Source organism: Protopterus annectens, chromosome 9.part0 (genome assembly GCF_019279795.1).
Source record: "Protopterus annectens isolate FY-2018-M chromosome 9.part0, PAN1.0, whole genome shotgun sequence".
NCBI lineage: Eukaryota > Metazoa > Chordata > Ceratodontiformes > Protopteridae > Protopterus > Protopterus annectens.
The window spans coordinates 674,494,548-674,520,223 of NC_056743.1; the positions used below are offsets into that span (position 1 = coordinate 674,494,548).

Here is a 25,676-nt window from a genome sequence, read left to right on the forward strand (position 1 = left end):
TTTATTTAGAGGCCTGTTACTTTGACATCATTCTGAACCAGTACCACTATTTCTGATTAAGCAGATTAGTTATTTATAATTGGTTTTATATTATTAACTGTACTCCAACGATTCTTTACGTTGTATTGTATTGACCTGATGCAGACTGGTTAGAAATCCAGGCCAGATTTTAAGGACAACCCTCCCCGCTTATAAAATCCCAACGTAAGAGGGGAGGCTTTCTTTTGTAGCCGTGAATTGATCGAGTACGGTAAGTACCTTTTAAGTTGATAATGTTATAATTGGTAAACGTTTTTCTTTTCGAGTTTAGCATTGGTGAATATTTCTTAAATATTATGTAAATTTTTTCATGTTTTATTTTCATCGAATTCGCTAATGCTAAATGTTAGTGAAGTTCAACTTCCAAATGAAGCTCCTGATAACGGGCATTTTATTTTTCTAGTGTGTGTGTGATTAAGTTCCAGATGAATTCAAACTGTTGTATTTCTTTTTGCAGTGGTGTAAGTTGGAAAAGTCTTGCGTATGAGCACAATTAATACGAAAGTGATTCCCCGCTCTCGCGAAGTACCTAGATTATGATGATTAGTTCCAGTTTGCTTTCTATTCCCCCGCCCCCCATTAATAGTACTACTGTGGACGTGGGGAAAGGGGAGCAAGTTAATGCGAATCCTCATCTATCCACATTATGCGTACTTGTTTGAAAAAGGGTTTCACTTGTTGCTATAACTAACTTTTCTTAATGAGGTTTTTCAAATTGGAGGGGAATAAAGAAAACTGAATGAGCTGTAATGGCCATTAACATTAAGTCTCTTGTTGCTTTACTCTAGAGGCGTAATTACTTGCCTATATTCCCCCACCACCGGGAGGGACTGAGCCGATGTTGAAGTTACGTTTAGCGTGCAGGCCTATGTGTTAGTGTATATCAGAATATTTTAAATTTTGCTGGTAAAAGCCGTGAATTTGAGTACTTGGAGAACTGAAATGGTAGGATATTGGCCAAAAGGGGAGACATTGCCTCCAGTGAAATAAAACGTGGCTAGAAAGTCATGCTGGGATAGACTGGAAACTAATAATATACTAGAAGTACCTCGCAGGATGTGCAGTAGCAAATCCCGCCCTAAATACGGCTGTAGGCCGACCATTCCTGGAGGCGCGTAGAATTTGCTGAATTCGTGTTGAAAAGAATATAAATGGGTTTATTTTTTTAACACTACCGACTGTCGCATTTTATAGGTACTTTATTATGCCCCACCCCCTTGTACTAGTGTTGTGCTACAGTGCTGCTACTGTTTCAGATGGTAAAATGTAACTAACTTAAACTGTTTTACTGTGTGATCTGTCTATCTGAAACAGTAAACAAAAGCTGGTAAAATAAACGGTTCTAAGAAGATGGTAGCAGCAGTGTTGCACAGCACTTCAGTGCTTAATTGGTTACCAAGGTATTCCCCATCTATAAAAAAAGGAGGGGAGGTGAGCGCCCCCCCGCGCCCCCATTTTTTCTGTTTAACCGTGCGACAAATTGCTGCTTTAGGTGCTTTGTGTTCGTTGCGTGCGTGAATATTAAGCCCTTTCACATGACGTGACACGAGAATTTGCGTGCCTGCTAGTTTAATCACTACTGACAACCATACCTGTACAGAACTAAGCCGAGGTACTTCTGTACGTTTCCTGCATTTTAAAGTTATATATTTGGACTTTGTATTAATTAGAGTCGGCCCAGATGGGGTCAGGCTTCACATCTTAGTTCTCAAAGTATACCACATAGTGTTCTGGCTTTAAATTACTGCATCTCCAGTTCGATTGTCGGCAGGAGTGCCTTCTGTGTGGAGTCTGCATGTCCTCCCCGCGATTGGGTGGGCGTTGTAAAGTCTTGCGTAAATTGGCGTGCCTTCGAAGGTTGAACGTCGACCTGGCACATTGGCGTTCGTCAAAATATACTGCCAATCATTAGCGGACCGGAGTTCCGCTGTGGCGACCCCTAACCGGTAAAAGCTAAAAGATATTAACCCACCAGTTCGCGCAGGCGTGGTTTGCTGCTGCGCATCGGGTGGGCTAATACTTCAGTATCGCCTATTTTGTCAGGCGTCCTAGTAGTAAGAGGTTGCGTTTTGCTGCAATGTAATCTTATAATTTTATGAAGATTTTTGCCAGGTAGAAAATGTAACCTGCGAGGTACTTCACTGGGAGGTTACTCTCTGCTGCCTTTATTTTTAATGTATACTTTTTACGGTTACTTAGCCGCGGTGGTGCATCGGTTAGTGTTCTTTCCCCGCAGCAAGAGGTTCTATCATTCGATTCTCGACTGGAGCGCCTTGTGTGGAGTTTGCGTGTCCTCCCCGTGACCGAGTGACGTCTGATGCGTACGTGAATTGGTGTGCCTCCTTTGAAGGCTGAACTGGTAACTCGGTACAGTAAATAAAAATCCACTGCCAATCATTAGCGGGCCGGAGTTGCGCTGCGGCGACCCCTAACCGGGAAAGTTTACCTTTTTAGGGTTACTTAATTGCTTGTGGCTATCGCAGGTAAAATAAATGTTCCTGTGTGGGAAGTAATCAAATATAGCATACGTTTATTTTTTCTAAAATATACTGTTAAGTGCTTGTCAGTCGTTTAGGTAATAATGTATTCGGGCAGATCAGGAATTAACACTGCTAAGGTGCTTTTGTTTCTAATACGTTCCTGCTTTATTTACAAAATAACGCTGCTGGGGAAATCTATACCCTAAATGGGTACAGTAATTATTACCTTTCGGTTCTCTAGTTTTATGCAGTCGTTGGGGGATCGACCACGTGGCCTTCACGAGGCTAACTGTACAAAAGCAACCCAGTTTGTCAGTTTTCTGGGCTCCCTAGTTTCCTCTGAGTAATATGGGTAAAGTTTAATTGTAAGCTACACCCACCTTTACAGTGGGAAGAGTCAATTGAGACCGTAACAATGTTTAACTGTTGAAAATACCAATAGTACTCTGATCGTGTAATATTATTTAATTGTTATTAATACTGTGTACTTTTAGTTTGATGCGCAAAGCCAGCCTGCAGGGTGATGTAAACGCGACCCACAGTACTAAACCTAAAACTTGGTGTGATGCGTTCGGGTCCCGGTGTTTGCATTCGCGTGGAACTCGTTTTTGACATTACCAGAAACACTTTTTATAAGAGCAAAATATGAAGGGCAATTGGGGAAGTTCACTCCAGGGATCAATTTTGGCTGCAGTACTGGATACTAACGCTGGGTGGCACGGTACCTAGGCTTTTTTTTTTTGCCTAGACTTGTAAGGGCAACAGGGCCATTCGGCCTAGTACACCCCTATGAACATACGAGGGATTCTTTGTTAGGCAGTAGATTAAATTTCAAGTTGTGTATGCTGTTGGTCATGAAAGGGGCCACCTGGCCTAACCTTGCGGATATTAACACTTGTATATATTTATCAGTGAGTACTTGAGGCTCCTAATTCATTCTGCTTTTCGATTCAGTCGTCATTGCTACACACATTTGCAGAGTATCCAGTTGGCTCAAAAGGCATTCGGTTTGGTGTTAAATGTCACTTTGTGTGGGTGGGACTCGAGGTAGTACAGCATAATGATCTGCCTTCCAAGGTGGTGCAGTCTAAACCAAAATATTGCTGGGGTATGTTAATGAGTAGCCAAGATTAGTGGTGGGATGGGTTTGGGGGTTTATTTCTCTGTCCATTAGAGATATGGGGGCTCTGGTAGGATGACTGCAAATTTTCCATCAAGTGAGTAATATTTTCGTTTGGCAGAGAAACTTTTTGTCTAGATGTAGGGATTGATTCATGGTGCAGGGACATTGTTCTCTCCAGCATGTTCTGGTTTATGTTGCAGGCCAAGGTTCTGGACCTTGGATCTAGTGTTTCTGGGGCTGCTTTTGTGGTTGTGTAAAAGTGGTGCATCTGCCCTAGGGGCCTATACAAGCCTAGCCTTAACTATTCCCTGGCTGTTGCTTCCCACAAACATTTTACTTTCCTGAACCTCTGTCTAGCAGGACTACTGATGTGTTCCCTGGGTTGAATTTCCTATCTCCCTTCCAATCTTCAAGGTTCCTCTTAGAAGGCCACTGAGGCGTTCTGCATAACATGTATGGGAAGCTTATTCTGGAGTATGGGGGGGGGGGTCTCAAGTCAAGAGCCTATCCCTCCAGCATGTTATCTCTGAAGCGTGTGGCTTGATGGGATTGGGATTTCTTCAAGTGTAGCGTATCCAATAACTCTGGGTTTGATATGACCTTGTATGTTACTCGCATCACCTCTGAGTAGGCGAGAGCCGACAGGGTATAGCTGGAGTTTCTTTAGACGGTCAGCATAAGGCATCTGCTTTAGGCTTGTGATTCTTTTTGTGAGATTTCTGCGGCCTTTCTAGTTGCAGATGTCTTGTGGGGTACATACCAAACTGAGCATTGTATTCTATAATGGGTCTAATGAAGAACAATAACTTTTTTTTCTGGATGAAAAGCCCTTTGTGATGTGTACCATGTAGAAGGATTTTCTAACTTGTGGCTGTGTGGTTATCAAAGGTGAGACCACTGTCCACCTGTGTCCCTAGGTCGCATCACTTTTTTGGTGTTTAGTGTGTACTGCTGCTTATGTGGTAGTTCACAGATGTGGTTTTTCCGCAAAGGGGACAACTATACATTTTTTTGGCATTTTAGCTTGAGCCCATGGTTCTGGCACCAGGTATCTGTTTCAGTAAGGCCCTTTTGTAGTATATCAACATCATTTGGGGATTCAGTAATGGGTCCCAGCTTGCAGTCCTCTGCAAACTTTGCAAGTCTGAGTCCTTTAGTGTTGGCCTGTTTTTCAGAGCAGTAGATGCCAAACAAGTGTGGTCCCAGGACAGAACCCTGCAGTACACCACTTGTCTGGAGCTGGATTTAGTCTGCTACTTTTACAGTGTTTGTCAGTAAGCCAGTTTGCAACCCATCGAGTGATGTAGGGATTAATGCCCAGTTTAGTAAGTTTATCTGATTCCAGAGTGGGGGATAGTGTTGAAAGTCAGGTTCAGGAGGCAAGGTCTGCCCTTCATGAACCCAAACTGGGTGGGGTCCAGTGTTTGAAAGTTGCCAATGTCTGTGTTTATAAGTTCCTTGATACGTTCCATGGCCTTGCAGGTCAGACTAATGGGATGGTAGTTCCCAGCATCCAAAGACTGGGATGACTGTAGCTGTGCACCACTCTCTGTGGGTACAAAGCCTGTGGTGAGGCTATGATTAAACATCACACAGGTGAAGTGCCATACAGTACACTGCCCGGGATGTCTTCTGGTCCCATGGATGCTGTATTCTTGGCTTTGGAGAGTGTGATTTTTTACCAGAGTGGCCGTGATTACTGGAATTTGGCATTCTGTTGGTACTGAGATGCCAAGTTGGCACTGGATCTATCTGCCAGGATATTGGCAATATCCTTTGGATCAGTATATCTAGTGACATTCTGCTGTAGCTTAGAGCAGATATGAGCGTTGCCATTAAGATTCTTGACCTAGCTATAGAATGTCTTGTGGTTGTTTTTGGAGTCTTTGGCAATTTTTTTTAACTTAATTAGCTGTGGAAGATTTTATGATGGATCCCAACTTTCTACTGAGGCTGGTGAAGGATTTTTTTTTAAATCCTGGGTTCTTCCTGTTTTCTGCACCAGTTTCTTCCTTCTGTTTTACAGCTTGTTTATACAAGGAGATTACCAGATTGACTTCCTTTTTTGAGGACAGCTTCTTGGTTTTATTTGGGATCACTCAGTCCATGCACAAGTGAATGTGCTCGTACAGCACCTTAATGTAGGATTCAGCAGTTGGAACTTCCAGTTCCCATCTGCATGGGTGTCATCGAGTTTACTTCTGGCTTGAATTTTTTTTTTTTTTTAACTGAGATTTCCTTAAAGGGGAGCGTGGATAGGGTGTGAATGTTAAGGGTGATTAGCTTATGGTCTGATCTAACCAGTGAGGGGGTGACCACTGGTGTGGAGCAGCGATCTATGTTGACATTGACCAGGTCTAGCATATTGGTACCCCTGGTGGGACTGAATTAGTTGCTCTAGTGCGTTTGAGTTTATGAATTCCAAGAACTGTTGAGCAAAGGTATTGGCACAGGAGTAGTCTTCCCATTAATGGAAGGGTAGTTGAAATCGTCCCGTATTAAGGTGTGTCTTAATATTTTCCAGTATGTTTAGAAAGGTGTAGTGAGACTCTTGGGGCATTGTGGAGGATCTGTAGCGAGCTACAGTTTGTATTGCAGTCTTGCCTAGTCTTAGTTATACGTGGATAATTTCAGATGCATTGTGTTGGGCAACCAGCCTAGAGGTGTGAGTATCCTTGGTGAATATGGATACTCCTCCACAGTTTGTGTTTTGGTCCTGGTTTGGTGGCTGAAGTGTGGTATGAGTTGTAGCCTGGTATTGCAGGGGTGCTCTCTGGAGCTTTGAACCAGGCATTCCTGCACAGATATTGATGTTCTCCATTTTAGAGTCTCGAGAGAGCTAGCATTACCTTCAGATTTTGCTTGCTTGTAGAAGTTACGGTGGTAGTTTGTCCTTTTGAACCTTTCCTCAAAAGGCACTCTAGGGGTGGCAAGAGCCTTGGCCAATGACCTGAATCCCAGGGGTGATTGGTGCAAACCATCTCTTGCGAAGCATTGTGGTTTGTCTATCTTGTCATCCCAGGCACAGATACTGAATCCACTTTGAATGACACCAGAAGCTTAGCTGATTATTGAAGTCATTTTGTCCTTTTACTGTGGTATAATTCTGGGCGATGTCAGGATGCCACTCAGGGCTAGGGTCATACCTGACTTGAGGTATGTCTCAGGTCATTCACTCCAGCATGGACAATGGCAGTCATATTTGTACCTGTTGTGGAGTGACTTGAGTGCATGCATTATGTGGCAGATCTGTCGTCCGACACGCAACTAATTTTCTCCTTCAGCTTGGTGAGTGGGACATTAGTGTGCCTGACTATAGTCACCTATGACTAAAGTGGGTATGTTTTGCCTTGGGGGCTGCTGTTTGGTGGCACACTGGTGTGAGCTATGTGGCTTTGGGTGTGTTTGGGGGTAGTTGAGTTTCAGCTTTGTTGCCTGAGCAGGTTAATGTTATTAGTCTCTGCTTATGTGTGTTTTGAAGGACTGTTTTGGAGGTGTTGTGTGGGTGACTGTCTAGCACAATCTTGGCTGGTGAAAGCTTTCCTTCCATTTTGGCTGTGTAGGTGCATCTCTCGCAGGTTGTAGTGTTTGGTGGAATGAGGAGAGGGTTGTCTGTAAATGAGGCAATTGCTGCATTGCCCCAGTATGCCCACCAGGTGTACAGGAGAAATCACCTGAAGCTGACCATTAGGCATGCCTGGTTAGGTGCTTTCCTTGTGTAGTAAGAGAGCTGTCTTCCCTTACTTTCTGGCAATGGTATTTGCAGTTGTAGGCTCTCTGCCTATGCCTACGACTATTTTCTCCTTATACCGAGAAGAGGTGAGTGCTTGTAACAAAAATTAAGGCTTTCTAGTGCTTTTTAGTGAGTTGGAGCAAGTGCTAGTCACAGGTATTAAGGTTTTAGTGCTACTGCTGATAAATTAGCTAGTTCTAAATTAAAATTTGAAGAGCAGACTTTCTGGCACTGAATAGTTTAGCCTTAGCCCCCCGGTGCACAAGGCACATTTATGCCAGAAAGTTGAAAGAGAATCAGCCCAAAATGGTGTCTAAAATTGCGATTTCAGAGCTGAAAACAACTCCTCTAGAGTTGGATATTATTGTATTTCTTTATAAATAAATAAAATGTCAATTACATCAGGAATGCCCAAGCATGCATAAACTTGTGTTAACTGAACAGCTCCATTACATGCCACCCCCCTCAACTCGTTTTTAAGTGGTCTTCACCACAATAAAGCTAATGCAATTGCAACAAACTTGAGTTATTTTGAATGGCAAGTTTCAGCTAATCACAGATTTGCATTTGTTTAACCTGTGGTGGTGGTGCTGCGGCAGCGTTGTCTCCTCCCAGTAAGACTCTGTCTGGTTCGATTCTCTGAGCGGCTTCTGCATGGAGACGTGCGTGAATGGGCGTACCTTCATTGAAGGTTGTGCGCCAGGGCTGGTAACTCTGCATGTAAAAATAAACTACCAATCATTAGCGGACCAGAGTTCTGCTGTGGCGACCCCTAACTGGGAAAAGCCAAAAGACACAACATTCATTGATTTTTTTTTTTTTTTTTTAACTGGGAAAGTCTACTAGGCTTAGAGCCCATTTTCAATGGAGGTCTGGGGAGAAAAGCTTCACATAATTTATACAGAAAATACAATTTCAGTACATAAATAGCTGGAAGGCAATACAGTACAGTAATAGGCCTGGATTTTACAGTATAATGTACATGTCGAGTTAAAACTGTATTAAGTAGTTTGGATATAAATTTAGGACAATAGTGTGCAAAAAGGCAGGGAGAGCTAGGTTCAGGAAAGCGAGGATGGGTAATTTACCTTGGGTAAGGTAACAAAGGCTGGGAAAAATTGGAGAAAAAGCAGAGGGGTTGAGTAAGGGTAGCCAAGTCTTGAGTTATTTTTGGCATGGACATAGCCAGCAAGATGGGAGATGTTGTCCAGACCCTTGAAGAGTGCAGGGCTACTGATGGAGGTAGTTGTGGCTGGGAGGGCTATCCAGAGTTTGGAAACAGTAAAGGAATAGAGCACTTGACTGGCTTGGAGTTGAGGTTTGTCTACCTTGAGCAGGATTTTATTTTCTGATCTAAGGGATTTATTTGGTTGATAGGACAGCAGGGAAGGGGGGTGTATTTTATGTGCAGCCGTTTAAAGTGTAGGTAGTTGGAGTGGCAGTTTAAGCCAGTTTAGTTGCTGTAAAGAGGAGCAGTGGTTTGCTGAGGATCTTTGTTACAAATCTCGTAATCTTGTCCTAACGTGAGTCTGGCTTGGTTTTGAGGGATGACATGTCAAGCATGATGTTCTGAGCTTAACTGTATTTTGTGGTGACTATTGTTTTAAAAAGGTGTTCCTGGATTTGTTTGGCCTTCATTACAACAAGTGTCCTTGTTTTATGAGTTGGTTTTGAGGGATGTATACATTTGTAAGGATTAAGGGATACCATGTAGCAGGGATCGAAGGCAGAGGCTAGTCATTTTTGCACTGTAGTTAAGGTAATAGTTGTGCCTGTAGAGGGTACTCAGTTTTTTTTTGGAGAATGTTTAGGTAAAATGTTAGTCACCATTGACAAGAAAAGCAACAGTTTGGTGCTAGAGACTACTTCAGTGGTATTTTCCTGGGTGTGGATAGAGAATTGGGTCCTGTTCAGGATTTTTTTTTTGGGGGGGGGGGGGTAAATGGAATCAGATTTGTCTTTGAGTTGAGAGCAAGGTGTGTTTTTTGATGTCCAGTTTTCAGTGGACATAAAGGCTTGTTAGTAGCTCAGAAGGGGTTTTGGCTGTGCAGATTGTTGAATTATTTGCCTGTTGGATCACTGTGCCAAGAGTAAGGGAGTTAAGGAAGTGTTTGATAAATATATTGAACAGGAGGCCCAATGTGGAACCTTGGGGTACACCTGTAGTGATGAGGAAGGGAGAACAGGATTGCTGCCACTTTATCTGCCAGAGAGAGTGGAGAGCCAGTTTAGGGTTGAAGGGGAGACTTGTAGATTGCTGAGTTTAGAGTAGAAGGGGTTGGGATATGGTGTTAAAGGCCTTTTTGAAAGGTCGAGAGAGTGGAGACTTACAAATTCATTACACGGCTCTTAACGTTGATAGGTTGCCTGCTTGAAGTGGATTGTTACATGAGTGAGGTAATGTTTGGTACCCACAAGACTGACACTATTCTAATAGAAGGGATATTTTTAACATGGTTTTGAGCATCTTGAGTTGCTTAGTTGAACTTTATAGCAAGTGTTCCACGTTTTGCCTTTGCTCTACATAGGAGAGGGTAGTCTACTTCTGATATGATATTTTTACTTGGACAACCTCTATCTGCAGTGATTTATGTAGTATGTGACACCTTGCTGGGGTGTGATCAATTATATTGTGATACTTGGTGTTTGCTACTGCCTATATGGGGGGGGGATGTTCAGTTCCCTCAGAGATTGGCCTTGCAAGTAGTGGATTTGTGGAGTTCTTGAATCACTAATTACTTTTTGTGGTCTTTGGTGTAGCTTAACTGCTGACTGGTTCCACAAAGTAGAGTACTGCACTGGTGGACACAGCCAGCATGGGTTACCCTTAAAGGGGTGAGTAACTTTGAAACTTTAGGGTTAAGTCATTTAGGAGGATGGAAGTCCTTGTGCATGACTAGAAACGAGCCCCAGTGGTGCAGCGGTGGTATCACCTCACAGCGAGAGGTTTTCCCGTTCAATTCTTTGCTGGAGCGCCTTCTGTGTGTAGTCTGCATGTCCTCCCTGCAGTCGAGTGGCGTTCTAAAGACGTGTGAATGGGTGTGCCTTCGTTGAAGGTTTGGCTTTAAGCTGGCACCTCTGCACAGTAAAAAAAAAAAAAAAAAAAAAAAAAAAAAATCTGCTAATCTTTAGCAGACCAGAGTTCCACTGTGGCGACCCCTAACTGTGAAAAGCCGAAAGAACTGACTGGGGGGAAAAAAAAGCTTTTTAATGAGCTGTGCCAGGCCCAGTGTAAGGGGAGATCATCATGCTAACTAATGAAACTGCATCAGCAGCTGTAGTCTAGTGATGGGGTATGTGCCCCCCCCTAACTACTGTACAGTTTGAGCATTGAGTTTATCGAATGTGTAACGAGTTGGTCTGTATGTAGAAAACCTTACTTTTGGAGGGCAAGATTGTATTATAAAAAGAAAAAAAAACTAAATGGTTTCAGAGCATGATTTGTGGTGTCAAGTGTGACTTGTTTTCTTTTAAATCTAGTTTACAGGGCTGTTTTGGCAGAAACTTGCCATCTTGAACATGAAACTCAAAGAAACCTTGCCCTTTGGGAGTGAGAAGATTCTAAGTGAAGTGGGCACAGGTAAAGTTAACACTTATTTTAAAAAAGAAAAAGAAAAAAAAATCTGGTGATGCCATGATGAAATCTGCAGACTAGAGTCTCCGATACGAAATATGACTTAAAGTAGTGTTAAAACTGATGCATCTCTCAGCCACTGGTAATTGGTGGCAGGTATATGGTTGTGCTCTACATACATACATTTTTTTTTTTCCCCACTCGCTTCTTAGGTGACTCTGAAATGTGGTGTAAAATACCACCGTGACTTAAAGGAAGCCAGAAGGAATGTTTTAACTGGCAAGTCTTATTTAGGCTTGTTTCTATACCCTAAATGCAAGTTAGGAGTGCAGTGATGAAATCCTTAGACTAGAGTCTCTGAAAACACTTGATGTGATCTCGCAGCGCACTGATGCATTCCCAGTAGCACTTTTGTCTGAATAGTCTCCATTGGAATAAGGTTGATCTCGTACATCTTTTTTGCCTTGCAGGTGAATGGGATTGTCCTGGTGTAAAGGAGGTCCTAGGTGAGTGATCTGCAGACATTGATACGGTTTTGATGTGCAAAGTTGCTTGCAGCTTCAGTCTTCTGAATGAAAACTAGTATGATCAAGACTAGGAGCTAGTGTCTGAGCAAAAAACTATTGGCAGATTAATAGGTTGGTGGGTGGGTCACATTTGGAGCTGTTGTTTCTCAAGCCTGCCATGGTTAGTGTGCTTTTGTCCAATGTAGGACACCTGCCCTTTGTCAGGCAGGCCTTTTTTTGTGTGGTCATTTATAGAGCTGAATGAGTAAGCAGTAGAGTGCATTGTATACAGGTGAACATGTTTTGCTTTAGGAATGACTGCAGTGGTAATTATTGCCCAGTTGGTAAAGCTGACAGACTGCTGTATGGAAGTAGCTGCAGCTTTGAGCTCTATTGCTGTGGGGTAACACTGTCAAACTGAATCCCACTTTCTACAGCGTAGTGTAGGGAAGTTCCGACTTGCATTCATTCCCATTCCGGAATGTATTTTGGAAGACAGAAGTACTGTGTGTGCTGGCCATTAAAGCCCCTTAACTGGCAGGTCTTAATTTTGATTGTGAAGGCCCTTAATCCCTTCTCAATGAAAGTAAGAATTTTGTGAAGGTTGGGCCTTTTTTATTAGGCTAATTCAGCCATTAGTTTTGGGAGTTTGCTACAAGCTGTACACTGAAGGAAATGTTGGTATGAAACATTGAAAATTATGCACAGTTTACCATAGTGGAATATTAAAACACTCCAGAGCATGTGCATAACCTTATGACTGGCTTTGCTGTTGCTTTGGTCCTCTTTATCCTTAATGCCTTTTAAGGCAAATGCTGGTAATCAGTGTTGTCAGTATAGTTTCAGTGTGTCTAACACGTTTTTGTACCATATGATCTCTTGTTCTTGTGTCTGTACCAGAACTGAAGCCTGCATCACATATAACCTCTGGTCTAGAAAACTTTTTTTTTTTCTGGCATGATAAATGCAAGATGCGACTGTACATGTACTAGTTAAACCTATATTGTTGGCTGCTACTTGGTTAGATACTGCAACATATTTGGGAAATGGGGGGGGGGTGGCACCTAATGCCTCTTCACCCATGACCTGCAGACTGGCGTATTGTATGGTGTGTTGCATGATACTGTTTGGGTCTGTAAGTAAAGTGTTTTCCTTCCTGTTAAAGCACCAGGCTAAAATTGTAGAACTTGGTTAATCTAGTCATGCAATAATGCTAGCTCTGGTACACGCAGGAAGGAGAGTAAAAAAATGCATGGTCATCAAAATGAGACTAGGACGGACCTCTTTCTTAATGTCCATTGTCTTTTGTCTCGTGGTGTAGTGCAACAGTTGGTTTTCCTTCATTTTGTTTTGTAATCAATTTTTCAGCAATGAACAAGTTTCTGGGATGTAGTTGGGTTCTCCTTGTTTTCTGGGTGAAGTACAACCACTCTTGTGCTTTCTGCAGGTGTAAACTTATGGCCTTCAAGAACTGTTCACTTGCAGGTCTTGTGAAGTCTGGACTCATTTGTGGGCAATTTTAGTGGCATAAATTGCTACAGCAGGGGAACCCTTTTTCCAGAGGTTAGGAGTGGTGGCAGCAAGTTAAATAACATTTTGCATTAGTCTCACTGGAGGTGATGGTGAAGGGGGGGGGGGGCTGCTTTTTTTTTTTTAGGGGGAGTGGTTTTATCAAGTGAGTTGATTGGAAATGCACGTTTTGTACAACCAGTTGAAAAATGGCTAAAGTGTATTTCAAATCCACTTCTAAGTGATGTCAACAAGGTGGCTAGATATTTTTGGGGTAGTAGGTGATTAGCACAGGGCATTTGTATGTGGCATGCGGGGCGTTGTACAAGTTGGAAACGTTACTTTTGCATTGCTTTTTCAAGTGGTAAAACGCAACCTGCAGTCTGTTGTGGTGGAGTCTGACAAATCAACACCACAGAGAGCTAAGGGATTCCATGATTTAACTTGCAGGAAAACTGCTCTTATAACAGCAGGACCATGACCTAAAGGTGTATGTTCTACTCTGGAAAGGTTTAGTATATGTGGTTATTCAATGACTGGAACAAACTACCTGGACTGATGGTGTGGACAGATAATAAATTTCTGTGACAACAAACAAAAGCAAAACGCATCAGTAGGCTATGTGAGGCAACGAGCTCTTATCTGCCATTAAAGTCAATGTTTCTATGCTTGTTTCATAATTGCCTTGCTTAAATCTGTTAATTAACTAACACTTAATGCACGTATACATAATTGTTTTATATTTGCTGCAAAGCTGTTTGCTCTGTTTAATATTCCTGTTCTGTCTCTGATCCATCAACAATCCCTTTTCCCATTTTTGGACCCATCTACAATCCCTTTTCCCATTTTTGGACCCAAAGTGAGTCACTTCAGCAGGGACACTTATCTAGAACCAGTGTTCACACCACTGGGTGGCTAGCACTGTCATGGCTGTTCTTCCATAGTGCACATATAACTATGGCTAATTTAGTGTCCAATCCACCTACTGCATGTCTTTGGAATGGGAGAGGAAACCAGAGCAGCTGGTGAAAACCCATGTGAACATGGGGGTGACATGCAGGCTCTGCACAAAAGGCACCTCTGCAGGAAATCAAACCAGAGAACCCCTTGGTATGAGGTGACACTACCTACTGTTGCACTGTGCCATTCGCTGGTTAACAATTCACAATGTTTTAAGTAGTGTATTTTTCTATATAATCTCTTACTAGTTTTTACTGTTGCCCATCCCCTATGATACCTTTTAAATTATGGCTGTGGAAACAATAAAATAAGCTCGCAAATATGGTATTTACAGGAATGCTTCCTAACCAGAATAGGTGAAGATTCTTTGATTTGAGCTCTCTGATTTCTTTCCGTTAGTTTCGTTGCATCTTTTCTCCTGTAAACTAACATTGTGCTAAATGATATTCTGTTGGTAGGTACCATTTTGACTTGGTGATAGCTGCAGTAGTTAAAAACAGTAGCTTTATTTCTGAAGGGCATTTTGTAATGCTTCTTTGACAGGGCAGTGCTCAGTTATTTCAATGACCTTCTGTGGAAAAATATCTTGGCACTGTTAGTACATGTATGCTAGATATGAAATGGCAGCAGTAGTGAATCTTTATTAAAAGTTAATGCTGGAAACGTCTGTTTATTGATTCAGCACTAAACAAAAAAAATTGTTTTAACAGACCAGCATTTGGCGTTGAAAAAATGCTTCCTATATCCTGTTGGATTCTGGTAATTTAACTATTTTGCACATTTCTCTGCGGGATTGCAGATCAAATCTAAGCAGTTCCATGTTGGTAATTCCACAACAGATGACAGCCTTTTAAAAGGGACACCCATTATTTTATTGATCTCTAACTGCGTAACATCTAAATGCTGACTAGCACAAATTGTCTAACTTGTTTAGAATTCTTATGAATATCAAATTACTTAACACAAGCATGTTACTCATGGTCTCCTTTAAATCCTTAATCACCAAACATGACTGTATTAACAAGTAGTTTGGATACGAGTTTAGGACAATAGTGCAAAAAGACAGGGAGGAGTAGGTTCAGTAGATGGGAGTGGGTATCGAGGTTGGGTAAGGTAACTGGGTTGGGCACAGATGGGATAGACTGCTGGCTAGAAAAAAGGATGGGGAAAATTGGGAGAGGCAGAGGGGTTGAGTAAGGGTAGGCGAGTCTTGAGTTATTTTTGGCATGGGCATAGCCAGCAAGATAAGAGATGTTGTCAGACACTTTCAAGAGTGCAGGGCTACTGGTGGAGGTTATTGTGGCTGAGAGGACAATCCAGAGTTTGGAAACTGTAAAGGAATAGTGTGTTTGACTGGCTGGGAGTTGGGGGTCTGTCTTGAACAGGGTCTTATTTTCTGATCTTAAGGGGTCTTTTTGGTTGGTAGGACAGCAGGGAGGAGAGGGGCATGTGGTTTTGTATATTTTATGTGCAGTAGTCAAGTGTAGGTAGTTGGAGAGTGGCAGTTCAAGCCAGTTTAGTTGCTGTTGAGAGGAGCAGTGGTGTGCAGAGGATCTCACATTTGTTGCAAATCTGGTGACCTTATTGTCCTAACTTGAGTCTAGCTTGGTTTTGAGGGATGAGTGATAGGGGTACCATATAGCAGGGATGAGGCTAGATTTTTTTTTCACTGGTTAAGGTAATTCTTGTGCCTGTAGAGGGTGCCCAGTTTCTGCTGTTTGAGAATGTGGAACAGTTTGGTGCTAGAGATGACGTCGATGGTATTGTCTTGAGTGGATAGAGTTTGGTCCTGTGGGAGGATGGGAGTGAATAGAATCGGTGTCTTGTTTGGGTTGAGAGCAAGGTGGTTGTTTGACATCCAGTTTCCAGTGGATGTAAAGGCTTGTTGAGTTAGGTAATTGTAGCTCAGAAGGGGTTTTGGTAGTACAGATTGTAGAATCCTCTGCGTATTGGGTCACGGTGCCATGAGTAAGGGAGTTATGGAAGTTGATATTTTTAATAAGGGGGGGCAATGTGGAACTTTGGGGTACACTGTAGTGATGAGGAAGAGAACAGGGTTGCTGCCACCATCTGCCAGAGATGGTTTGAGAACCAGTTTAGGGTTGGAAGGGAGACTCTTAGCGGAATTTAGAGTAGAAGGGGTGGGATGTGGTGTTAAAGGTCTGTGAAAGGTTGAGAGTGGAGACTTAAATTCATTACACAGCTCTTAACCTTGATATGCAGGTTGCCTGCTTGAAGTGGATTGGTACATGGGTGAGGTAATATGATTGATGGGTACCCACAAGACTTGAGTACAGTTTCTATGCCAATAGAAGGGATATTTTTACCATGGTTTTGAGCATCTTGAGTTGCTTAGTTAAACTTTATAGCAAGTGTTCCACGTTTTGCCTTTGCTCCTACATAGAGGGTAGTGTTCCTCAAATGTGCATTTGATTTGGGAATTGTCATTTCCATTAAAACCTGAACTTTTTGAGGTGACACTTTAATTTACTTGGACCACTATCTATCTGCAGTGATTTTGTATTGGAAGTGACACCATGCTGGGGTGTGCATCAATTATATTGTGGTACTTGGTGTGGGGTGTTCCAATTCCTGAGATTGGCCTTGCGAGTAGTGGATTTTGTAGAGCAATTGGAGCACTAATTACTTTTTGTGGTCTTTGGGTGTAGCTTAACTGCTGAATGGTTCCATAGAGTAGAGTACTGCACTGGTAGACACAGCATGGGTTACCCTTTCTCAAAGGGATGGGAATACCCTTGAAACAATCATTTAGGAGGATGGAAGTGCTTGTGCACTACTAGAAACTAGTTTTTGCTATAATACTGACTGGGGTGGGGTGGGGGGCATTTTAATGGGCTGTGCCAAGAAGCTCCTCATGCTAACTAATCCAACTGCACCAGCAGGTGTAGTCTGGTGATGGGATTTTTTTTTCCCCTGTTGTATGTGTATCAAATGTGTAACTAGTTGGTCTGTTGGAGGGCAAGATTGTTTAAATAAAATTTGATATTGGCAGTTTTCAGTAGAAGCATGATTTGTGGTGTCAAGTGACCTGTTTCTTTTCCATCTAGTCTACAGGACTGTTTCGGCAAACTTGTTAAACATGAAACTCAAAAGAAACCTGCCCCATTGGAAGTGAGAAGATTGAAATGGGCTCAGGTAAAGTTTCACTTATTTTAAAACCAAAATAAAATCTGGTGATGCCATGATGAAATCTGCAGACTAGAGTCTCTGATACGAAATATGACTTAAAAGTGGTGCTAAACTGATGCATCCCTTTGGTGGTTGTTGGCAGGCTTATGGTTGTACTCTAACTTTTTTTTTTTTTTTCCCCTCACTTAGGTGGATCTGAAATGTGGTGTAAAATAACTAGGAAGCCAGAAGGAATGTTTTTTAACTGGTAAGTCATGTTTAGGCTTGTTTCTATACCTTAAATGCAAGTTAGGAGTGCAGTGATGAAATCCTTAGACTAGAGTCTCTGAAAACACTTGATGTGATCTCGCAGCGCACTGATGCATTCCTAGTAGCACTTTGTCTGAATAGTCTCCATTGGAGTAAGGTTTGATCTCTCTATATTTTGTCTTGCAGGTGAATGGGATTGTCCTGGTGTGGAGGAGGTCCTAGGTGAGTATGATCTGCAGTCATGGATATTGTTTTGATGCGCAAGTTGCAGCTTGTCTTCTGAATGCTTGTATGACCAGGAGCTAGTGTCTGTTAGCAGAAAACCTATAGGCTGGTGGGTGAGTCACACTTGGGGGTGTTTAATTTTATTTCAAGTCTGCCATGGTTACTGTAATGTGCTTTGTAGGGCACCTCTCCTTTGTCAGGCAGGCCTCTTTTGGGGCCATTTACAGAGCTGAATGAAATGAGTAAGCAGTTAAGGGTGCATTATACAGATGAACATGTTTTGCTTTAGCGAAGACTTGCAGTGGTAATTGTCACCCACTTGGTAAAGCTGTGACCGCTGTATGGAAGTTGCTACTTTGAGCTCTGTTGCTGTGGGGTACACTGTCCTACATTAAAGGAAACGTTTGTATGAAACATTGAAAAGTATGCAGTGTTTACCGTAAGAGAATATTAGTTGCATGACTTTAATGACCAGCTTTGCTGTTGCTTTGTTCCTTTTTGTCCTTCATGCCTTTTGTGGCAAATGTGGGTAATCACTAGTGTTGACAATCTTGAAATTGTACTTGTAGCAAATCACTAAAGTTAAACATTTAAACTTAAATGGTCTATTGTCACTTTCATATTTTAGTGTGGGCTTGCCAAGTTTCATGTGTGGTGGCATAAATGTATCCCTCTCTTTACTGTACTTGTTTGATACATGAAATTACCAAGTTTTTGTACCATTGCCTACTCTATACTTCAAGCTACGATCTCTTGTTTGTGTCAGTACCAGAACTGAAGCATGCATTACAATATAACCTCTGGTCTAGAAAGGTTTTTATTTCCTAAAATGCAAGATGTGACTATGCATATAAGCTAAACCTATACTGTTGCAGGTTATTTGGTTAGACCAGATACTGCAGTACTACATAGTTGGGAAATGGGGGGGGGGGCACCTATGACCTGCAGACTGGCATATTGTATGGTGTGCTGTATGTCTGGGTCTGTAAGTAGCTTTTCTGCTGTAAATGTCTGCTTTTCCCTCCTGTTGGAAGCACCAGGCTAAAATTGTAGAACTTGGTTAATCTAGTTATACAATGACTCTGGTACATAGGAAGGAGAGTAAAATGCATGGTTGGCAAAATGAGGACTGACCTTGATGTCAATTGTCTTGTGATTTAGTGCAACACCTGGTTTTGCTCAATTTGTTTTGGAATCAACATTTCGGCAGCGAACAAGCTTCTGGGATGTAGTTGGGTTCTCCATGTTTACTGGTTGAAGTAGAACCAATCTTGCGTTTACTGCAGATATAAATAGGTGTAAACTTGTGGCCTTCAAGAACTGTTCACTTGCAGGTATTATGAAGTCTTGGCTAATTTGTGGGTAACTTTAGTGGCATAAACTGCTACAGCAGGGGAACCCTTTTCCCAGAGGTTAGGAATGGTGGCAGCAAGTTAAAATTGACATGCGACACGAGTCCCTCACCTGGAGGTTATGGCCAAAGATGAAGGCCCCTTTTTCTTGAGGGGGAAGAGTGGTTTTATAAAGAGTTGGTACAACTTTTATTGGAAATGCACATTTTGTCCAACCAGTTGAAAAATGGCTAAAGAAATGTAGAAGTCCTCTTCTAAGTGATGTCAAGGTGGCTAGATTTTTTGGGGGTAATAGGTGATGAGCACATGGCATTTGTATGGCCTAAGGGGCATTGTATAAGTTTATAAACATTAGTTTTGCATTGCCCCCCCCCCCCCCAAGTGGTGTAAAAACAACCAGTTGTCCTTTGGGGTGGTAATGTTATGAAGGCATAGGGCAGCTGCATGACTTGGTACTTCATAAAAGTCCCATTTATGTCGTGGGGCAGCAGGTTAATTACACTTGTGAAAGGTTATTTCAAAAGGGGCATCTAACTTCAGTTCCTGTTATGTCTTTTAGAAATCAAATTGGGTCTGCCTGTGAGGCTTGGAATGCCAAAGTCTCATTACTGGTGGGGTATTGAGACTTTTTTTTCCTTTTACCTTGAATGTTGGTTACTTAAGCTGTGACAAAGTCATGGTGGTCACAAATGTAATATTTCAGACTTGGCAGTTTGCATGCAGGCTGTAATTGTCCACTGCTTGGGGCTTTCTGACCATCTTGTAAGTATACTTATGTGGTCCTAGTGCATGTTTTGATGCCTAGTCATTCCATTTGAGTGCAGGTCTCGCTATAGCTAGCACAAACAGTAGCTTTTGCTGGTAGCTTGGTACCCATTGAAAACATGCCAGTAATTCATACATAAAACGAATGCAGACTACAAGGGAGGTGGTGGTCCCTTGGCAGCAAACTCCTTTACACCAGTAACTGGACAAAGTGGATATGTCAAGGGGGCATTTCCCAGTGTTTGACTGTACTTGATGTGGTGTAGAATGGGGCTGCGTAGTGAGTGGAGTGCCTACAGTCCTTGCAAGTGGTTTTCTAGGGAATAGTACATTGCCGTCTTCATTGCAGTAGTATTGCAGTTTCTCCAAGAGCTTAAGTGCTGGAAATTCAGGTAGGGTATTTACCTTTGGTAGTAAAGTGACTGTCACTGTCACACAGGCCACTGAGGCGAATCTAACCCTGTACAACCAGAGCTACATACAGTTGTGCAACCACAACTACATACAATTCGGTGTTTGCTCCAGCTACCAGACACCTTACTCTGGTGAGTTGTACAAGTTTGGTACTTTTCCATTGTCCTTGGGCGTGCATTTATTTTGCCAGTCTGCCCATTGCAGGTTTGTAAAGCAGGTGCTAAGTCTTGACAGCTGTACTCGTCTTGACAGTTATGGAGGTACTCTACTCCGTAAAAATTCTATATAGGCATTATTTACAATATTAGTACTAGAGCATTCAGTGCTTCCTTTAAGCATATATGACAGGGAAATTAAAACTTTGCTGTTTTACTGTACTGAGTGGTTATACTGTGGTCTGGTGGGTTTGCATTTGAGTTTTATTCCATAGTGGGTGTCCACTGGTTTTAATGGTGACTGGCATGACCCACTTTTTTTTGGGGGGGGGTGCTGTTTCTGGTTATGAAGTTTGGTGGTTTTGCAGAAGCTGTACCTACACATCACCCCCTCCATTTGCAGGTGTAGGAAAAATCCCTTTGGATTTGGGTCAAGCTTTTGTATAAATAAGCCAGGCTCCCCTTTTCCATGCACAGCTGGTCTAAGTGGTGGCAACTGAACATACAAACTGCTGTATTTGTAGCAGCAGTTTACAAACTTATGCCATTGCTTCTGAGAGTGTCAATGTTAACCTATTCCTACTTGTTTCAGCACTGAAAATTGGCATGAAAAGTATGTGTACATAAGCGTTCTTTTTTCAGTTCGTCCCAAATTGAATGTTCTTGAATTGATTGCTTGTAGTACATGACAAACTTAAATGAGAACTGCTTTTGTTGTAAACAGTTCTAGGTCTACGAGAGTTAAAATTCCCCTGCCTTTTAACTGTGTGCACTGCCACCCTTTGACCTGCATTTTGTCATGTGTGGTTCTGTATACACATTTTAATGCTGGAAGCTTTTCTTTTTAATCCATCTTGGCTGGCAGTTCCTGCTTTAAATTTTCTGCAATAATGCTAGCTATGGCGTGCACTAAAGTAAAATGCACTGTCAGATCGGGACTGACCTCTTGATTTCCTCTGTCCTTGCGTCTCATAATGTAGTGCTAGTCTTTTTTGGATGCATTTGAGGGTATATCTGAATTGACTCCAGTGGAATGGCTGTCTATTCAAAATGGGCCGCTAACCTTGTTTAAAGTTCTTTTGTCACTTTTTTTTTATAATCTAATGGAAAAGTGCTGACTAATTTTAAGGTAGTTACCAGTCTTCAAGATGCAAACTTTCCTCTGTTTCCACTTGAATATGGTAGATTAGTGTTGAGTTTGAGGTGGGGGCATCCTTTCTGGATTCCACACATGCATATACTGCACTAGTTTGTCTGTAGTTCAGATATCTGCTGCAGATATACTTTGCCTGTGTAGTTTCCTTGGCATGCATTTTAAGTAGTGAACAGTTTGAGGTTAGTATGACTGTGTGGAGCATAGATTCCCTGTTGCATCTCTGATCTGGGGTGTTGTGAACAAACTGACAACTTTTGGCTGGGCCGGATGTTTTACTCTGCATGCTCTTGTCTTCACCAGTGTGGGAGGATTGGTTGCCATGAATGGTCAAATACTAATATATGCATATGTGTTTTCATCTGTAGATTCAGTACAGTATAGAAGAGAGATGCACACTAGTGAATGGGTATGTGGTGGTTGTGTTAGTCGGCATAGGTTATTTTAACAGAGCAGGCAATGGGTTTGGCAGGTAACTTCAGCAGTGTAGGTTTACTTATATCTACATTAGGAGCATTAACCTGGCCCTGCAGTTGGCTTGAACTCTGCAAAACTTGGTATGTGAGAGTGCATTGTGGTACTACAGATTTGGTAAATGACTTTAGGACAACTCTTCCCAAATGGTCTCTTCCATAGTGTATTTTCATTTGTAGTTTACTGTCCCCATACTCCTGCATGTCGGTGTTCTATAATTCTAACCTAAGCTTTGTCTAATAACCTAAACTTTATTTTTTTTTTACACCCACCAGTGTTCTAAAGCTATCTGCTGTACAGACTTCTGTGCTGTCAAAGCTGCTTTCATAAACATCTGGGGCTGTAAACTTTAAATTTCTTTTAAAAGTGAATAGATGTAACCATAGAGACCAGCTTTACCAACCCCCTTTGTCTTCACATCCCTATTTCATTGATCTCTTGTTTGCATAAGGATTTTATGCAAGAAAAATTTAACTGGTGTGACACTAGCTATAGTGGCTGGGAATTGTCAATGGAGAGATTCTACAGCTGCAAAAACTTGTGCGAATGGAGAATCCGGTGTTTGGTCTTAAGATTAACCCCTTGCGCAAAAAATATTCTAGGCATGTTTGTGGGTGGAATCGCCAGATGAAGTAAACTTGCATGTTGTGCTTTGGAATTGTGCCATAGTTCAGAGAACTAGGCTAACCTATGAGGCCTTTTTAAGCTTGGTCATGCTAACCTAGGAGGCCTTTTTAAGCTTGGTCATGCTATTGTGACAATTTAGGTACTCTAGGGCAGTTATGAGGGGTTAATAGCACTTAGAAGCCCTTTAGAATCTGCAGACTTGGTCTGCTGGATGCATTTTTTGAGTTCTCAGTATGCCAATATATTAGAGTATTGATGAACCTTCTTGAAGCTCTGTCTTGCTTGCACCTTTAGTGCAGAGCAAGCTTGTTAATGTACCAAATATTTTAATTGAGCACTTGGGTGTATGTTTGGGTAAAGCAAAATACTGTATTGCTTGGAGGACTACAGCTGATCCAGATATAAATCCTTCAATTGACTTCTTACTCTGTAAAGAATGCTTTGCTATTGCGAATTGAGTGCATCCAGACTTCACATAGTATCTCTAGAGACTGCCTAACTTTTTTCCTTTCTCAGTTGCAGAGGAAAGTGTTTACATTGAAGCTGTTGCCCTAAAAAAAAAAAAAAAAAAACTCAGGAAATCTTCAGAATAGTAGAGGACAAAGTTTTTGATCCCTTCCCAAAAGTAATTTTACTATTTGTAGATTTTTAATGCAGCCCAAGTCTTGTATCCAAAGCCCAGTCTTGCACTGGTATACTTCATGTAAGTTTGGAGTGTGTCCAAACTCGTGTCCTCTTGTAGTACACTGCTGAATTCCTAATTCTGGCACGTAAGTGATTGCTTAGCGAATGCGAGTCAAATATTTTCTTTATGTATATTGAGATTGTTGTCATGCGTACCAAAACACCTGGAATTCTAACACTGAAAGGTGGCTGTAGGCTTGAACGGTGTAACACTCCATAGGTGGTTTTGGTATCTAAAAATGTTGGCTTCCCATGGCCTTGGCTGTACTGTTGAGTGACTAGCTTGTTAGTACATCTGTCATGGTTTGGTGCTGTCTTTTTCCCTTGACCTTTTTGCCATGAGTAGTCAGTATTACGTTGTGGCATAAGATTAACACTATGGGAGTCTTGGATTTCAACTCCATGAACATTGCCTTGGTGGCAGCATGATCAGTGGCTGTGGCGGAGTACAAACTATTGGGCAAGTACCCATGGCTGCACCAGCACTGAATGTATTGAACAAAAATGCTTGCCCAGCAGCACATACCATTCTCCCTTAAGCAGAAGGCTGCATTTTTGTCAGGTGGGTCTCTACTACTAAATGCTCTTTAAAGCTTGCTCATTGCAATAAAAGTGCATTTTCATTCACATTTCCTAAGGTAGGGGACAGTTTGTCTGTACCTTACTTCCATTTTCATGGAAGCCTCTTAATTTGGTTGTATTGTGTAACATGTATTTCTGTGCATGTTAGGCTTTCATTGCAGTTACAGGTGTATACAGTATATGGGGAAATATTCCTTTACACCTGGATGCTCTTAATTTTTTCATTCAAGGCTTATTTCTTGCAATCTAAGATTCCTTTTCCAGGATTCCCCTTGTGGGTTTTTTATTTAAGAAAATATTGTATTTGGGGTTGTGCTCTGCATTTCCTCATTCAGAGGAGCTTGGTGTAAGATGGCCAACTTGGTGTATTTATGTTTATAAGGGGGGGGGTCATCAAAGTAGTGCACTCCAGCATGTGCCACAGTTCAAGTTTTACTATAAGGGTCTGGTTATCTCCTAGGGATGTGAGAAATATTTAAAATTGAGGATGCTGTCCCCTAGTGGGGTCTACATCTTGGGGGGGTTCTGTGCATATTGCTTGAGGTGTAAAGTCTTGGATCTTTTGCTCTGGGGAGAATGAAGTCTTGACTCTTCACCACTTTTTAGTGGGCTTTTCAACTTGCCTGTTGGAATAGTAAGGTTGTAAGTATCTGCGTGGACCACTCAAACTGGCTAAGGCAGTTGACTCCCTTGTTCCGTTTGTGCCCATTCTGTGTGCGTAAAGGGAATGCCACTAGGAGTGCAGTAGTTTTTTGAGTGACTTAAATTTTTGTCTGGCAATAACAGATGTGAAAAATCCAGCAAGTAGACTATGCAAAGTATAACCTCTTTGGTATTGTCTTTTTTTAATAGGTTACATGTATCGAGGCTTCTGGAGTGTACAGTTTGCTGTCTGGACTGGTCAAGCAAAGTGTAACTGTGCTACTTATGTGGTTCAAGTTTTTATGGAAAAGTTTTATTCAATCAACACTTTGGTAGTTGTACATATACATGTAGGAGAATGGAATTACTTTCACGTTGCTGTTGCCTCATCGGAATGCAACTTCTGAGCAGCATTGGCTTTGAAAAGGCTTGACTCTGCTGTACTGGAGCAGGACTGCTACTGTGGATTTGGGAAACCTGATCTGAGAAGAAATCTGAATCTGGACTCTTGTTTCAATTCGGATTCACCTGAACACAACTTATCAATTTTTGGAGATAGATGGGTAGATAACAGCATACTGTCCCAGACATGGCTTTTACTTCATATTTCAAGTAAAGTGGTATAAAAGACTGCAGGTTCTGTTGCCAGTTCGATGTTTACATTTCCTGTGTATTAATTTTTATATACGTCTTAAGTGTTCTGTTTAAAAAGTTCAAAAGCTTGCAACTGATTAACTTCACATTATGATTATTGGCCTCCCAGTTTGAGTGTGGCTGCTTTAATATAGTGGTCTGTTCATAAAAGGTATGCAAATGTTATAACTTTGTGCCTTAATTGTTCTGGCCCGTGGCAGCATGTACACTGAATTCTAAGTGGCTGCTGTTAATGCAGCCCAGGAAAGAGGTGTGAAGTCTAGTCTAAACCTGCACTAATGTTTCACTTGTGGTCCATATGAGTTGGGTGAAATCTGTTAGCCAGGGATTGACTGTTTTGCTGCATATTGAAAGTCTTAAAGTGGGTGTCCCCATTCCTCAAATTGAAGCAGTATTGCGTGTTGATTTTTGGTCAGAAGTGCAGTTTGAGACGGTCTGATCAGGGATGCATGCTGTAAAAGCACATGTCTTCTCCCTCATCCAGTTTTTACAAAAAGCAAAAAAAGTAGTCGAGTTTTTCCTGAGCTTTCCACTCAGACCTGTCTCTGCATGAGGATAACTCTGGTTCTAATTGTCGCTTTTATTCTTGGCAAGACTCCGTAAAAGTTAAAACAGCATCTCCAGTA

The 25,676-nt window shown here is 41.8% G+C and overlaps 1 long non-coding RNA gene and 1 other non-coding gene across 6 annotated transcripts; both read left to right on the forward strand.

Moving 5' to 3' along the window:
- On the forward strand, positions 1-25,215 carry LOC122811429. Of its 5 annotated transcripts, none has more exons than XR_006366253.1 (7): positions 1-250; positions 10,856-10,955; positions 11,420-11,455; positions 16,993-17,080; positions 17,264-17,321; positions 17,510-17,545; positions 24,607-25,215. It is a non-coding gene; the product is annotated as an uncharacterized LOC122811429 (long non-coding RNA). The 5 variants fall into 5 exon arrangements; XR_006366255.1 differs by lacking the exon at positions 1-250 and adding an exon at positions 2,030-2,172; XR_006366256.1 differs by lacking the exon at positions 1-250 and adding an exon at positions 2,030-2,151.
- On the forward strand, positions 12,606-12,786 carry LOC122812566. Its single transcript, XR_006366532.1, has one exon. It is a non-coding gene; the product is annotated as a small nucleolar RNA SNORA81 (small nucleolar RNA).
- Positions 25,216-25,676: the final 461 nt, after the last annotated feature.